General features: G+C 39.5%; 1 pseudogene; it reads left to right on the top strand.

Moving 5' to 3' along the window:
- Positions 1 to 2,138: 2,138 nt before the first annotated feature.
- Positions 2,139 to 15,515, top strand: LOC137296414 (uncharacterized; annotated as a pseudogene).
- Positions 15,516 to 16,324: the final 809 nt, after the last annotated feature.

Raw genomic sequence — 16,324 nt, forward strand, 5'->3', positions numbered from 1 at the left:
CAATAAGAAATCTTCTCTTGTTCCGCTCTTGGCATAAGAATTAAACCTTTTTATCTGCTACCGGCATTGAGCTGGGAAATATAGCTCCTTCCCTTCTTCTTTCTTCTCCTCCTTGGCAGTTGTTTGGCCACAAGTTGACCTAACATTATCTATGCTTAAGAATCAGAAACTAATGATTTACAATACAAGCGGGAATATAATCAACTAAAAAGTAAATATTTCAGTTACAAGTCCTTATTTACAGGTTGATCCAAGGACGGTGGCTTAGTGGCTTGTGCCACCATCATTGGGTCCAAAACAATATCTCCTAGATTACCGGAAAACAGCTATATTTTTACAGCTGAAGCAAATGCAATATTAACAGCTCTTAAATATATTCAAAAACATCCTAAGCATAAACAGTACGTAATCTATTCAGACTCCCTTTCTTGTCTTCAGGCTATTAAAAATATTTCATGTAAACATCCACTTTTAATTGACATCATTGAATTATATAATAATCTTGCTACTGGCCAATACAGACATCGTCTTCTGTTGGTTACCCAGCCATGTAGGCATTTCTGGTAATACAATGGCTGTTCTTGCTGCCAAGGCAGCACTCAACAAATCTGTGACACCACTTCTTATACAATATTCGGATCATAAACCTACAATTAGATCTTACATCAGTGATCTGATGCAGAAGAAGTGGGACACCCAAGTGGGTCTAAATAAATTACATGCGATAAAACCTTATATTGGTCACACCTATTTGGGATGTTTGAAGAGGTCACCAAGCGATGATGTCGCATTGGCCCCACAAGATACACACACGAATATCTACTAAAAGGTGAGAATCCTCCATTCTGCATCCCTTGTGATGAAAGAATCACAGTCAAGCATATCGTACTTGACTGTATTGAGTATTCCATCACAAGGGACAACTATTTCAAATCAAGAACTATGAAGGACCTTTTTAACAATACTAGTTCTCATTTAATTATTGCATTTTTAAAAGAATTTGATCTGTTCACTGATTTGTAAATGGATACTTATTTTATGATTGGAAGTTTAAATTAGTAACTCAATTTGTTAGTGGCTGTACCCTCAAAGGGGTTTAAAGTACTGTAAAATTATTGTCCTCCTGAGAGGGTACATAAGTCCCGCAACACTTGATGTAAATTTAAGTTTTCCAGGTTTTTAATCGTAGCATTTTTGTCATTTTAATGTATGGCTAATTCTCTGCATAAAAGCCAATGGCTGAAGGGATGGTGTAAATCCAGCTAGGGTCCATGTAGGTAGCCAAAGTAACGCAAGTCCCCATGGTCCCTAGTATGGTGATCAACCTTCAGTTGTTTCATTTTGTATTGTCCTCCGTAGTTGAACTGTTTTAGACCTAACTACTAGTTTTACATTTTCTGTGATATCCTAGTTGGTTTTACTGTCCTTCGTTGACAGTTTTTTATAATGTGCCATTGATTAATGTGTAGTTTTGTAATTAATCGTTCTTGTCACGATATGGCTGGAATATTGCCGATGTGGCGATAAATATTTAAAACTCACTCACTCACTGGCACCCGTGGCGAGCCACCTCCTCGTGGTGGGTGCAGGGTAAGGCCAAGAGCTCGCCGACACCCCCGTTGTGGACCCGGGGGGATATTTGGTCCACCAACCCGTTTGCCATGGGTTGCAGCCCTGTGTTGGTTGAGGAGGGGATCCTGGTGGTTGAGGGCAGTGGGTTCTTGGAACCGTGTTCCTACTGCTCAACACACCACTTTGGCCCTGACTTCACCTAGACGGGTGGTAGAATGGGCCCGATTCTATCAATCGGCTGGTCATGTCAAGCCCTGTGTTGGACATACCATGTTTTGAGTCTAATATCCTATTCCTTTGTGTTTGGGCTTCACATTTGTAAAAAGTATCCACAGTTTTTGCCTAGAGTCCTATGTCAGAAGGCGGTGGCTCATGGGCCAATCTGGTTAATGTCAACCGCCGAATTCTGTAGGTCTCCAAATTTCTGTCATGTGCAGAACCAGCTGGACAGACACTTTGGTAGACAAATATAGCTATTCGTGTTACATTTGCTGGAGTATAGCAGACTTGTAGCCCTGATGATGCAGACTGGATTCCTCTGAAACATCGACCTTTGTTGACGCTAGATGGCGGGTGGGGAGTTTGCCGACTATAATTCTCTCACCATGTCTCTCAACCAACACTCTGGTTCGTTGAAGAACAAACGCTGTCATGTTGATTCTGTATCATCTGATGAGGAACTTACACCTGAAGTTAATGATTACTGGCCGAGATTTATTGTCATTTCATCTTCCGATGGTAATGCGCTCAAGTTGAATCCGTTTGCCATATCCTTGGGCATCAAAGGTGCCTGTGGAGAAGTTAAAAACGTCACTCGACTCCGCTCAGGCTCACTTCTTGTGGAATGTATACGAAGACAACAGTCCGTCAATCTGCTTGGATTAAAGCAGTTTGTAAATGTCCCGGTTGTTGTCTCAGTACACACTACACTTAACTCCTGCCGTGGAATAATTCGAGATCGTGCTCGTTGTCTTTCTGACATGAGCGAGGAGGAGCTTCCGGTCGAATTCACAAACCAAGGAGTAATTGCTGTTATGCGATTTACAAGGAAACAAAATGACACTGTGATAAAAACAAACACTTATCTTTTCACGTTTGCCCTGCCAACTGTCCCAAAATCAATAAAAGCCGGATACTTCAACATTGGAGTTGATGTTTATGTTCCAAATCCTCTCTGGTGTTACCATTGCCAAAAATTTGGTCATAGTGCCAGAATTTGTACTCGCACTCAGATATGTTCTCACTCCGGTGGTACTCATGCCAATTCTGATTGCAACAATGCAATAAAGTCTGCAAACTGTAATGGTTAGCATTTGGCCTCGTCCAGGTCCTGTCCCATCTTCGTTTATCAGTCAAAAATTATGAAAGTGAAATGCACAAACAATATTTCTTATTTTGAAGCCAAAAAGTTGGTGCCAGATCCGTTTTCAGTTCCAAGTACATTATCCTTTTCAGCTGTAGCATCTTCTCCTGCCCCTATGAAAGTTACTACAGTGGCTACATCGTGCCAGACTGAAATTTCATTGATTCATGATAAACAAATATCTGTAAGTGAAAGTATCCTATCAAGTCTGACGACAAATACTTCAGCCTCTCAAACCGAAAGCCCACCATTGAAGATCACAGAGCCAGCATCTACAGAACTCTTTGACACTGAGAACAATGTTCTTCGTCAAACAAGGAAAGAAAAAAAAAACACAAGAAAAAAAAGACGAAGGTGCTTCAACACTTGGAGGCGCCACCTTCTTCGCAACCACCTGTAGAGGTTGCTACTCCATTTGCTACTCCATTTCAAACCAAAAGGAATGTTCTTCCTTCACGTTCTCGTTCACCCATTAACCCACCATGAGTGCAAGTCACATTATACAGTGGAATTGTAGGGGACTTCAGAATAATTTCAATGATCTGCAGGTATTAATTCAAGATTACAAACCATCGGTAATTTGTTACAGATAAATTTGATTAACAGCTTTACAATTTATATCATCACTATTCTCCCGGGGGAGATAAAGCTACTGGTGGATCGTCAGTACTAGTGCGACAAGGTGTGAATCAAAGTCCTGTTCCTCTAGCTACGGCACCCGTGGCAAGCCACCTCCTCGTGGTGGGTGCTGGGTAACGCCAAGAGCTCGCCGACACCCCTGTAGTGGACCCGGGGGGATATTTGGTCCACCAACCCGTTTGCCATGGGTTGCGGCCCTGTGTCGGTGGAGAAAGGAATCCTGGTGGTTGAGAGCAATAGGGGCCTGTAACCTTATTCCTGTTGCTCAATACCCCACTTTGGCCCTGACTTCGCCTAAACGGGTGGTTGAATGGGCCCGGTTCAACCAAACGGCTGGTCATGCCAAGCCCTGAGTATGTATATTCTCCTTCATAAATTTCCGAAACTTTTTAAAGTTTATCAGATGTCTTGGCTTAATCATTATATATTTGACTTTCGAATCAGTGACTTCAATTTTGTAATTTGCCTAGAGTCTTATGCCCAGAAGGCGGTGGCTCATGGGCCAATCTGGTTTATCCTCCGGGTTAACTGGAGTATATCATTTCTGTAACCCTTAGGTGTCAGTTTGCTGGAACACCACTTACATATGACATCGCCCTTGTTGGCGCTCCGTGGTGGGCAGGGAACAGATTTGATGAACCAATCTACAATTCACTATGGGTAAGCAAAATCCAAAAAAACCAAAACGGCAACTTTCAGAATCTGATTCTGAGCTTGACTCTGATGAAGATGAGATTGTTACTAAATTGTTATATTCTGAATGGGATACTTGGCCACGCTTTCTTGTTCTGGAAGCAAAGGGTGAACGAGCCCTTTCTTCTTACTCACCATTTTTGTTAGAAAAGGGATTGCAGGGTAAAGCTTGTGAGTTGAAAAATGTTACCAAGTTACGGTCTGGAGGTCTTTTGGTTGAATGTTTCCCAAGCCATTAACCTTATGACGTCAAACAAATTAGCTGATATTCCAGTTACATGTTCAGTGCACAAGACCCTTAACTTTTCCAAAGTACTAATCTGTGACAGAGACCGAGGTCTCGCAGATGAATCTGTTGAAGACATTGTATCTCTGCTTCGAAGTCAAGGTGTCATTGAGGCCAAACGATTTACATATCGTAAAGATGATCGTGTGTCCCCATCAAACACATATTTGTTGACTTTTGACACCCCGGTTTTACCTCATTCTATTAAGGTTGGATGTTTTTTCCATGACAGTTGATCTCTTTATCCCACGCCCGACTCGTTGTTTTAACTGTCAGAAGTTTGGCCACGGGCAAAATTCCTGTAGGAACAAGTTAGCTTGCTTCCGATGTGGAGAACCTGATCATGATGGGAAAATATGTACAAACACCATCAAGTGTTTACATTGCAAAGGTGACCACATGGCATCTTCTATAAACTGTCCTGTGTGGAAATATGAGGCCACGGTACAGAAACTGAAAAGTGAGAAACGTCTCAGTTACTCTGATGTCAGGAAACAAGCCAGACTTCTTACACCTGATTCAGCACGTTCATCATATGCATCAACGGTCAAAAAGGTAACTACATCTATTCTTTGTCAGACAGACCTTACTTGGGTAAAATCTGAACATCCAAAATCCCTCTCAGATTCTGCACTAAATACAGAAAGTTCCAAATCGGCCACAGATCCAGATCAGTTACCAGTAAAACAAAGAGGAACATCTACACAAACAGAGTCACATCAAATCAATTTGTCAAAAGCTACCAAAGTGGATATAAAGAAGAAACAAATTCAGCCTGACAGATTGCCAAAAGCATTGAAAACTACAGTGCAGATCCATAATAAATATGGACTGCTTGAAGACATGGATACAGAAGTATCCACCCGTGTGAGCACTGGTGACCATACAAGTGGTCACTCTCCAAAAAAGAAAGGTAGAGCAGTCTCTCCTGTTACCGGTCCTTAGATAATTAAAACACTATGAGTCATTCACCTAATCTAGTACAATGGAACTGCAGAGGCCTCAAGAATAATTTTAATGAACTACAGTTGTTAGTTCAAGACTTTAAACCGTCAGCACTATGTCTCCAAGAGACTTATCTCAAGTATACTGATGCATTCGATTTACGGCAATACACTTGTTATCACTCTTTTTCTCCTCCAGGGGATAAAGCGACTGGAGGTTCAACTATATTAGTTAGACGTAACATCATTCACAGCGATATTCATTTAAATACCAATCTCTAAGCCGTAACTATTCGCCTCAGCCTGCACATTGCGTTTACTCTGTGCTCTTTGTACATTCCACCTTCATCTGTTCTCCGACAAACTGATCTCCAAAATCTCTATGATCAGTTACCAAAGCCCTGCATCATCATGGGCGATTTGAACGGGCACAACTCTCTATGGGGAAGTACAAGTACAAACCATAAAGGCCAGATTATTGAGGATTTTATATCTGATAATAGCTTGTGTGTTTTTAATGACGAATCATACACCTATTTACATCCTGGAACTGGAACCTATTCTATATTTAATCTGTCTCTTGCTGATTCGAATATTTGCAACGAATTTGACTGGTCTGTTCATGACGACCTTTGTGGAAGTGACCACTTCTCAACTGTCCTAAAAGCTATCAAACCTGATGATGATCCACCTTTGTCACGGTGGAATTTTAATAAGGCCAATTGGTCTTTATATGAAATGTTGTGTATGGAAAAAATAATACCGGAAAACTTTATGAATGTACCAGATTTGATAGAGGTGTTTTCAGCTGTGTTGAATGAAATCGCTGAAGAATCAATTCCTAAGTCCTCTACAATTCCTCACCTTCGTAAACCATGGTTCAACAATGAATGTAAACAAGCAAGAAAGTGTAGGAAGAAAGCAGAAAAATACTTTCGCAGACATCCTACAGTTCATAACTTAAATAGTGTCAAAATGACGTGTGCCAAGGTACGACAAACTTATAAACAAAACAAGCGCCAGTCTTGGAGGCAATACGTTTCTAACATCAATTCGTGCACACCCATGTCTAAGGTGTGGAATATGGTCCAAAGAATAAAAGGCAAAGGTTCCAAATCCTCTGTTAAACATCTTAAAGAAGGTGATACACTGATAACTGGTAAGGGTAATATTGCTAATAAAATCGGTGAAACTCTTTCCAGAAATTCATCATCATCAAATTATATACCTGAATTTCAGAAATATAAAAATCGACAAGAAAGACAAAGAATTAATTTTGATTCTAATAACGGTGAAGATTATAATGAAGTAGTTTCATTTCATGAGCTACATACTGCTCTCGAGCAAGCTCATGACACTGCCGCTGGTGATGACAACATTCATTACCAATTACTGAAACATTTACCTGAGACATGTCTTTTGACACTTTTGGAAATATTTGACCATATTTGGATTTCAGGAAACTTTCCTCAGTCGTGGCACAATGCCATTGTAATCCCCATACCAAAACCTGGCCGGGATCATACAGATCCATCAAATTACCGCCCTATATCGTTAACCAGTTGCGTTTGTAAAACCATGGAACGAATGGTGAACAATAGATTAGTCTGGTATTTGGAAACGAATGATCTTTTCACAGATATTCAATGTGGTTTCCGGAAAAACCGAAGTACTATTGATCATTTGGTACGATTAGAATCCTATGTTAAGAATGCTGTTGTAAATAAACAACACGTTGTATCAATTTTCTTCGATCTGGAGAAAGCATATGATACTACTTGGAAGTATGGCATTTTGAAGGATTTACATGATTTTGGTTTGAGAGGTCGTTTACCTCATTTTATCTCACAATTTTTAACCCAGAATTATGTTTAAATGGCACACCCATTAAAGTTGTAAAGGAAGCCAGGTTCTTGGGACTTATTTTTGATTCTCATCTGACTTTCCTACCACACATTAAGTACTTAAAAAATAAATGCCTGAAGGCACTTGACTTACTGAAAGTAGTTTCGAATTCTAAGTGGGGAGGAGACCAAACTACCCTCTTGCACATATACAGATCTCTCGTCCGCTCGAAACTTGATTATGGCTCCATTGTATATGGTGGAGCATGTAAGAGCAATCTCAAACTATTAGATGTTGTCCACCACCAAGGTCTAAGACTTTGTCTTGGAACTTTCAGAACTTCCCCAGTTGACAGTCTCTACGTCGAGGCCGATGAGCCATCTCTTAACCAACGACGTATCAAATTATCTTTACAGTATCTCACTAAACTATATTCCAATAAGTCCAACCCTGCATTTATCTGTGTTTTCAATCCTCTTTATGAGGCTCTATACAATAAAAAGTCTTCTCTTGTTCCGCCTCTTGGTTTAAGAGTGAAACCTTTCCTCTCTGCTGCTGGAATTGAGCTAGAAAATATATCTCCCTCCCGTCTGATTTCGTCTCCTCCTTGACAGTTAGTGAGACCAGATGCTGACCTAACACTGACAGCATTTAAAAAATCAGAAACAAATGATTTACAATATAAACAAGAATATAATCAATTAAAAAGTAAATACTCCAGTTACAAATCCTTATTTACAGATGGGTCCAAGGATGGTGGCGCCGTGGCTTGTGCCACCGTCATTGGATCCAGAATACTATCTTCCCGATTACCCGACAATAGTTCTATTTTTATTGCAGAAGCAAACACAATACTAACAGCTCTAAAATATATTCAAAAACACCCTAAGCATCAACAATATATATTCTATTCAGACTCTCTTTCTTGCCTTCAGGCGATTAAAAACGTATCATGTAAACATCCACTTTTAATAGAAATTATTGAGTTATATAATGATCGTGCTACTGGCCAATGCGACATCGTCTTTTGTCGGTTACCCAGCCACGTTGGTATTACTGGGAACACAATGACCGATCTTGTTGCGAAGGCAGCGCTGAACAAATCTGTGACACCACTTCTTATTCCCTATTCCGATTATAAAGCTGTTATCAGATCTTACATCCGGGATATAATGCAGAGGAGGTGGGACACTCAAGTAGGTATCAATAAATTACATGACATAACACCCAATATTGGTTACACCTACTTGGGCTGTCAGTCCAGATTTGAGGAGGTCATCTTAAGACGATGCCGTATTGGCCACACCAGGTATACACATCAATATCTACTGAAAGGTGAAGATCCTCCGTTTTGTATCCCTTGTGATGAACGAATCACAGTCAAGCATGTCTTGTTTGACTGTGTGGAATATTCCATCACAAGGGATAAATATTTTAATTTTTTGAAGGATCTTTTTTTAAATAATAGTTCTCATTTAATTATTGCTTCTAAAAGATTTAGATTTGTTGTCTGAGTTGTAAATAGATAAATATTTTACGAATGGAAGTTTCAATTAGTAACTGAGATTGTTAGTGGCAGTATCCCCAAGGGGGGTTAAAGTACAGTAAAATTATTGTCCTCCCGAGAGGGTACGTAAATCCCATAACATTCTAAGTAAATTAAAGCTTTCCACTGTTTTAATCGTAGCATACGTGCAGTTTTAATGTATGGTTAGATGTGACGAAATTGCTAACGGCTGAAGGGATGATGTAAATCCAGCTAGGGTCCATGCAGGTAGCGAAAGTACTGTAAGTCCCCATGGTCCCTAGTATGGTGATCTACCTTCAGTTGTTGGCAATCTATAGCCCGTTTTTATATTGTATTGTACTCAGAAATGAAACTGTTTTAGATATCATTACTAGTTTTAAATGAATGTCTGTGATATACTAGTGATTTTGCTGTTCTTTGTCAACTGTTTTTAGATTGTTTCAAGTATTATTGATATATATCATGGATTATTTGTATTGTTCTCGCCACAATATGGCTGCGATATTGCCTATGTGACGATAAATATTAACTCACTCACTCACTCCTCTAGCTACGCCCCTTCAATTTGTTGCAGTCCGAGTTACATTAAACATAGAGTTTACTCTTTGTTCTTTGTATATACCACCCTCCTATTCACTTCAACAGTCTGAACTCCAGGCTCTATATGACCAGCTCCCTAAGCCATGTGTTATCATGGGTGATTTAAATGATCATAACCCAATTTGGGGTTCTCATGATACAAATACCAAGGGCAAAGTACTTGAAGAGTGTTCCTTGAATAATGATTTGTGCATTTTTAATGATGGTTCTCACACGTATTTACATCATGCCACTGGCACGTATTCGTGCCTTGATTTATTTAGTTGATTCTAATTTGCTTACAGAATTCGAATGGTCAGTCCACGATGACCTCTGTGGAAGTGATCATTTTCCTACCATTCTAAAATCTGTGACACCTTCTAATGTCCCTCCATCATCACGATGGAACTTTGCTGACTAGGATTTGTATGAAATTCGCTGCTCTGCAAAACTAACACCTGATGCTTTTGTTGATGTTTCTGATCCGATAAAAATCTTCTCTAAAGAACTTCTTCAAATAGCTGATGAATGTATCCCGAAGTCCTCTTCAAATCCACACATACGTAAACCATGGTTTACTGCTGACTGCAAACAAGCTAGGAAGGCCCGGAAGAAAGCTGAACAGTATTTCCGTCGCCATCCTATGGTCCATAATTTAAACAAATTCAACATTTTAAATGCTAAAGCAAGGCGTACTTTTAAACAAAATAAACGCCAGTCATGGCAAAATTACGTTTCAAAAATAAATTCACGTACGCCAATTTCAAAGGTATGGAACATGATCCAGAAAATAAAAGGTAAGGGCTCTAAATCTAGTATTCAACATCTTAAAGATGGGAATCAGTTATTGACTAATAAATCAGATATTGCTAATAAACTTGGTGAGACTTTGGCGAAACATTCTTCCTCATCAAATTATCTACCTGAATTCCAAAAATATCAAAAACAGCAGAAAAGAAATATATTAATTTTACTTCAGAGAATGGGGAAGATTACAATAAAACCTTTTCAATACATGAACTTCATACTGCTCTTGACCAAGCTCACGATACTGCTTCCGGAGCTGATGGTATACATTATCAACTTCTGAAGCACTTGCCAGAATCCTGTTTAGAGACACTTTTACATATATTTGATAACATTTGGACAACCGCAAAATTTCCTCCCCCGTGGCGAGATGCCATAATTGTACCCATCCCTAAACCTTGACGTGATCATACTGATCCATCGAATTATAGACCAATTTCACTAACGAGCTGCGTTTGCAAAACCATGGAACGCATGATAAATAATCGACTTGTTTGGTACTTGGAGACTAATAACCTAATAACAGATATACAATGTGGTTTCCGTAAAAACAGAAGTACCATCGATCATTAAGTGCGTTTAGAATCTTTTGTTAAGAATGCCATAATTAATCCACAACATGCTGTGTCAATCTTTTTCGATCTAGAAAAAGCATACGACACGACATGGAAACATGGGATTTTAAAAGATTTACATGACTTTGGATTACGAGGCCGCCTACCTCAATTTATATCCAACTTTTTAAATGACAGGCAATTTCAAGTCCGAGAGGGTTCAACCCTGTCTGACCATTATACTCAGGATTAGGGTGTCCCACAAGGCAGTATTTTGTCTGTCACTCTGTTTAGTATTAAGATCAACAGTCTATCAAAGGTTTTTACTGATTCAATCGATGGATCACTTTTTTGTGGATGATTTTAATATTTCTTTTCGTGGTAAAAATATGCGCACCATTGAACGGCAATTACAGTTGTGTTTCAATAAAATAAATAAATGGTGTCTTGAAAACGGCTTTAAATTTTCTCAAACAAAAACTAATTGTATACACTTTTGTAGAAAATATAAACCGCATAAGGAACCAGAACTATCTTTAACTGGCACTCCAATCAAAGTTGTAAAGGAAGCTAAATTCTTGGGTATAATTTTCGATTCCCATTTAACCTTGTTACCACACATTAAATGTCTTAAGGTTAATGCCTGAAGGCACTAGATTTGCTGAAGGTTGTTTCCAATTCTAAGTGGGGAGGGGATCAAACTACCCTCCTTCATTTATACAGATCATTGGTACGATCCAAACTTGATTATGGTTCCATTGTATATGGTGGAGCCTGCAAAAGCAACCTGAAACTATTAGATTCTGTCCATCACCAAGGTCTAAGACATTGTCTTGGGTCCTTCAGAACTTCACCTATTGACAGTCTCTACGTTGAGGCTGATGAACCATCTCTTGAGCAGCGCCGTATTAAGGTAGCTTTACAGTACATTACTTGATTATACTCTAATGAATCTAACCCTGCATATAACTGTGTGTTCAGTCCCCTTTATGAGGATTTATACAATAAAAAATCTTCTCTTGTTTGAAGATTTATGTAACATGCCCAACGACACGAGATGGACACAACTAGTAGACTATGATATAGCCTTTTGGTGGCAGTGGAACCACCATGGTACCGAAGGACCACGCAATAAGTTTTCCTGGAATTTATTATTATATCTATTTGTCATTTAACGAGATGACTCGATAGGCATGTATTGTATATGTTTGTATGTTATTTATGTATGTTGAAATTTATGAAATGAAATGTGACATTCAAATTTATATATGTGATTTGTAATTAAGTACATGTATATTAAGTTTTCTGTACTATTGCGAAAAAAAACACGTATGTATTGTATATAATTAATGGCAATGACAAACATGAAATCAACTTCTGGAATATTTCGTTTCGTGTACTTTTCAATTTGCGAATTTACACTTGCAAAGGTACTTGTTATCACAAGAAACATGTCTCCAACCACGACCACAGCGATAATCCTTGTACTCATTACTTGCTGACTTTTTACGTTTCTAATAGTTAATAGTTTCAGGGTGTCTGCCTGCTTTACCATCTGATCGTGAATCCCTCTCTGGATCCACTGGCCATCATACATTCTTAATATGTAGAGATCATAACCATATAAAAACATAATTGTTTGGACACTCTGAGTGACCCCAGTACCGCAAAATTGTCTGGGTCATGGCCTATCTCCTGCAATGATGCTTCTGGATATTCAAGAAATAACGACAATAAGAAATCGGTGACATTACAGCCCCTTGTTTAATACCAAGCGGGCAGAAAAAGAAGTCGGATATCGCATCAATGTGTTTTACGCATGATTTCACAGTATCATACAGAGAGACACACAGTGTATTTCAGTATTCAAGGTCATGGCCTGTGTTAGAAAGAATTTTCACAAATGCTGGTTTTCACTTCGTGAGAGGTTCAAGTAGTTCTACCAGCATATCAAGATTTTGAAGATTAAGTTGGTATGACTGATAAGGTAAACGACTATGATCTATAATACTGAGTTTTTCTACTCAAATATTTTATTAGTTTTAACATATAGCTATATTGAAGTGGTTTACCATGTTCACTTAGTGCCATAACATCACATGTGTTCTCTTGTAACCTTAATATTATCATATGCAGCCTCAATAACTTTCCAAAGTGTACCAGCGCTGGTTATGTTACTTTAGGCATAACCTGAAAGAACAACTGTTTATAGTGATTCCTCTATAATTACTTCTTTCATGTTCAGAATCTTTTCACGAATAGGAATTATTATATTTATGATCTTGCCTTCTCTTAGTATATTGTGACAGAGAATTGTTACGCTTTCCACCAAAAGGTCACTTGCTTCTTTAAAAAGTGTGTGTGTGCGTGTGCGTGTGCCTGTGCGTGTGCGACTCCATAACATCCCATCCCATCAGACTTCTACAGATCAAGCAGGCATATAATATATGTATAGTATTCCCAGAAATTATTGAGAATCATGTTGCGTCATGTAACTCATTACGTTTATTAACTTCTGGCGTTTTACTTACATAAACATGTTAAAACATCATCCTTTTACAGTCTCAGTCTTGTTTTAGCACTTTGTAAGACCTCCTCGCTCAGCAATGCATGCCTGAATACGCCTAGGCACACTACCCATCAAAGTTTGTATGTAATCGTGTGACAGGGTATCCCAATATTGGACCACCTCGGCCTTCATATCTTCAATATTTCTCAGTCCCTTTTGGTTTATTCTGTCTTTCATGACTCCCCACACATTCTCAATTGGGTTTAGGTCTGGGCTGTAACTGGGCCAGTCTAAAACTTGAACATTTTCGCCCGACAACCACTGTTTTGTGTAGCGCGCAGTGTGTTTTGGGTCATTATCATGCTGGAAAATCCAATCATCTTCATACAATGTTTGTGCTGTCGGAAGAAGGTGACCATTTAGAATGTCAATGTATCTGTCTTTTGTCAAGTTTCCCGTGAAAACACACAATGGCGTCACTCCGCGAGCCGATATGCCACCCCACATGTGAAACTTCGGGCTATGTTTTGGTCGCTGGTAGATAGGTTTGACAGTATCTTTGGTCCAAATTTTCACACAATTAGGGAAAAGCCAAACAGAACTTTCATCCGAAAAGAAAACATTATCCCAATCTTGATTTTCATGAGCCCGACACCAGTTTAAACGTTTTTCCTTTTGTGCATCTTTCATCAACGGCGAGGGAATTCCACGTTTTTTCACCCAATTAAGTCTCAGTAATTCCTGCCTAACTGTTTCATTGCATACCTGAGGACTTCCTCTGCTAATCATTTCATTTCTGATGTTCTCAACATTTTTCAATTTGCCCCTACTCACAATCTGCCCAAGTTTTCGGCGATCCACAACACTGAATTTCCTAGGCGGATCTGCCCCTACTTTGTGCTCTATCCCGGTTCCTGTTTGAATATTCTTCAAAGTTCTGTATACTGTAGACAGAGGAATACCATGTCTACAAGCTAACACTTTAACATCAGCCTCACCCCTTTCAAAATCATCTAGAATGAGCTTTCTTTTCTCTCTTGCTGTAAATTCTGCCATGTCAACACAGGAAGCCGTCTGCTCAGACAAGGGAGATAACTCTTGACGTAATGAGCTGCCTTCTAAGCCTTCAAGAGTTGTCTCCCTTATTTAGTATGCTTAGTGCATAGTGAAAGCCCTTTTTCCAATCTTAGCATCATTAGAAAAAAAACAAAGATTTTCTCAATAATTTCTGGGAACACTGTAATAGTCAGGTGGTCAAAAATCGATGACTTAGAAATTGTATCACGTTCCCGAGATAGCGTTCATGTTTAATTGAAACAAGATTATATCTTATCACATATTGTATATCTTGTATGTAAGAACATTGTTTAGTGTAGTTCAAGTTCGATCAATAGATTGTTCCGTCATTTTTTTCTAACTCGATAAAGGCTTTATTAAGGAAATGTCTGATACCTTAGACCTGAGAGTGGAGGAAGATGAAGTGATGGAACTGGTCATGGAAGAAAGGGTTATCAAGGAGGGGGCCCAAGGGTGAACACCAGAAGGTTTCCATCACAGCGTGAGTTTGAGGAACACTGGGCGCAAACACACCAGAGGGCGCACAAAACCTTTGCATGCTCTGTTAAGAACTGCAAAACTTCATTTTCATCTTTGAAGAGTTTAAAATACCACGTGGCCCATAAGCACTTCAGTTCAAAGGTTATCACTAGGAATGTTGACAAACTGTGAGCGGATGTTGCTGTAGAGGTGGAGAGGAATGACAATTTCGTGGACCCTGGGTTCTACTTTTTGTCATGGCAAACGTGGCGTAGCAACTGGGCGGGCAAGAAGGAGAGATCAGTGAAGTCCGCTACATCTTGCTCTGCCCTGTCTGTCCACAAAGCACAGGCTGCACAACTAGTTGTGGTAGAGAAATCCACACCGCCTGACCTGCAGACGGAAATTTCAGCTCTGCGAGAGAGCAATACTTTCCTGCAACAGAGCCTTGCCAAGCGTTTGGGGGTGCAGTGTTCAACCTGCCAGGACATCCCGACTAGCAGTCCCGGGCTGGATGAGTTTATCGCCAAAGGCTGGAAAGCCATGGCTGTGCTCCAGTCGGTGGAGGGGAGGCGGTTTCAGCAGCAGCTTGACCAGCGTCGCACTGCTGATGCCTTCACCAGAAGCATGTCTCACGAAAGTGGCAGCCAGCTGAAATAGGGCGGATAAATGGGATCTGAAGTGAATACTATCTGTTAGTGTGGTACATTCCTACAGTTGTTAATTCTCTGTAATGTTTTTATCACATCTGTGTTGATCTTCTTATTTTCTTTTTCTTTTAAATTCCTGGAGATTTGTTCTTGTGAATCCGATTCATGGGGAAGACCGATGGCATCATAACCTGGAAGTACATAGAAGGATCAGTTCAAGGACTTATGAACTGTGCTTGCAAACCAAGACTGATGCAATCGGAAGAACTGTGCGCTGCAGACTGATGACTGACGATGTGTTTCATGAACGTGTTACCAGTAATGGATTACCTTGTTGTGACATTGAAAATGAAAGGTGCTCTATATATTCATCGACTAATACTCTAATTCTTGGATTTTCATGGTTGGAAAATCTAATTTAAGTACATAAAATGTCCATTAAAAAAATAAAACAAGATAACGAAACTCGGGACGGGTCTTTTTAAAATAACGGGACTATTGTAACAGTCAGGTGGTCAAAGATCGGGGACTTAGAAATTGTATCACTTTCCCGAGATAGTGTTCATGCACAGGCAAAATGTAGCGCAAATGGGCTGCGCAGCGTATAGAAAATGACTAGTCTTCTCTAAATGCGAGCGAAGTGAGCAAAGGTTGGCAACGTACTTTCCTCGCTTCAGTTCGACAAATATTTTTCATGTCAAAATAAAATCTCGCTACCATCAAAGGTATAAACCCATTATTCTTCACTGGGTTGAGCTCTCACATTTCCAACCCCATGTTGAACAATTACTCACATGAAATATTTTGTATTCAACATCG

Source organism: Haliotis asinina, chromosome 9 (genome assembly GCF_037392515.1).
Source record: "Haliotis asinina isolate JCU_RB_2024 chromosome 9, JCU_Hal_asi_v2, whole genome shotgun sequence".
NCBI classification, from domain to species: Eukaryota; Metazoa; Mollusca; class Gastropoda; order Lepetellida; family Haliotidae; genus Haliotis; species Haliotis asinina.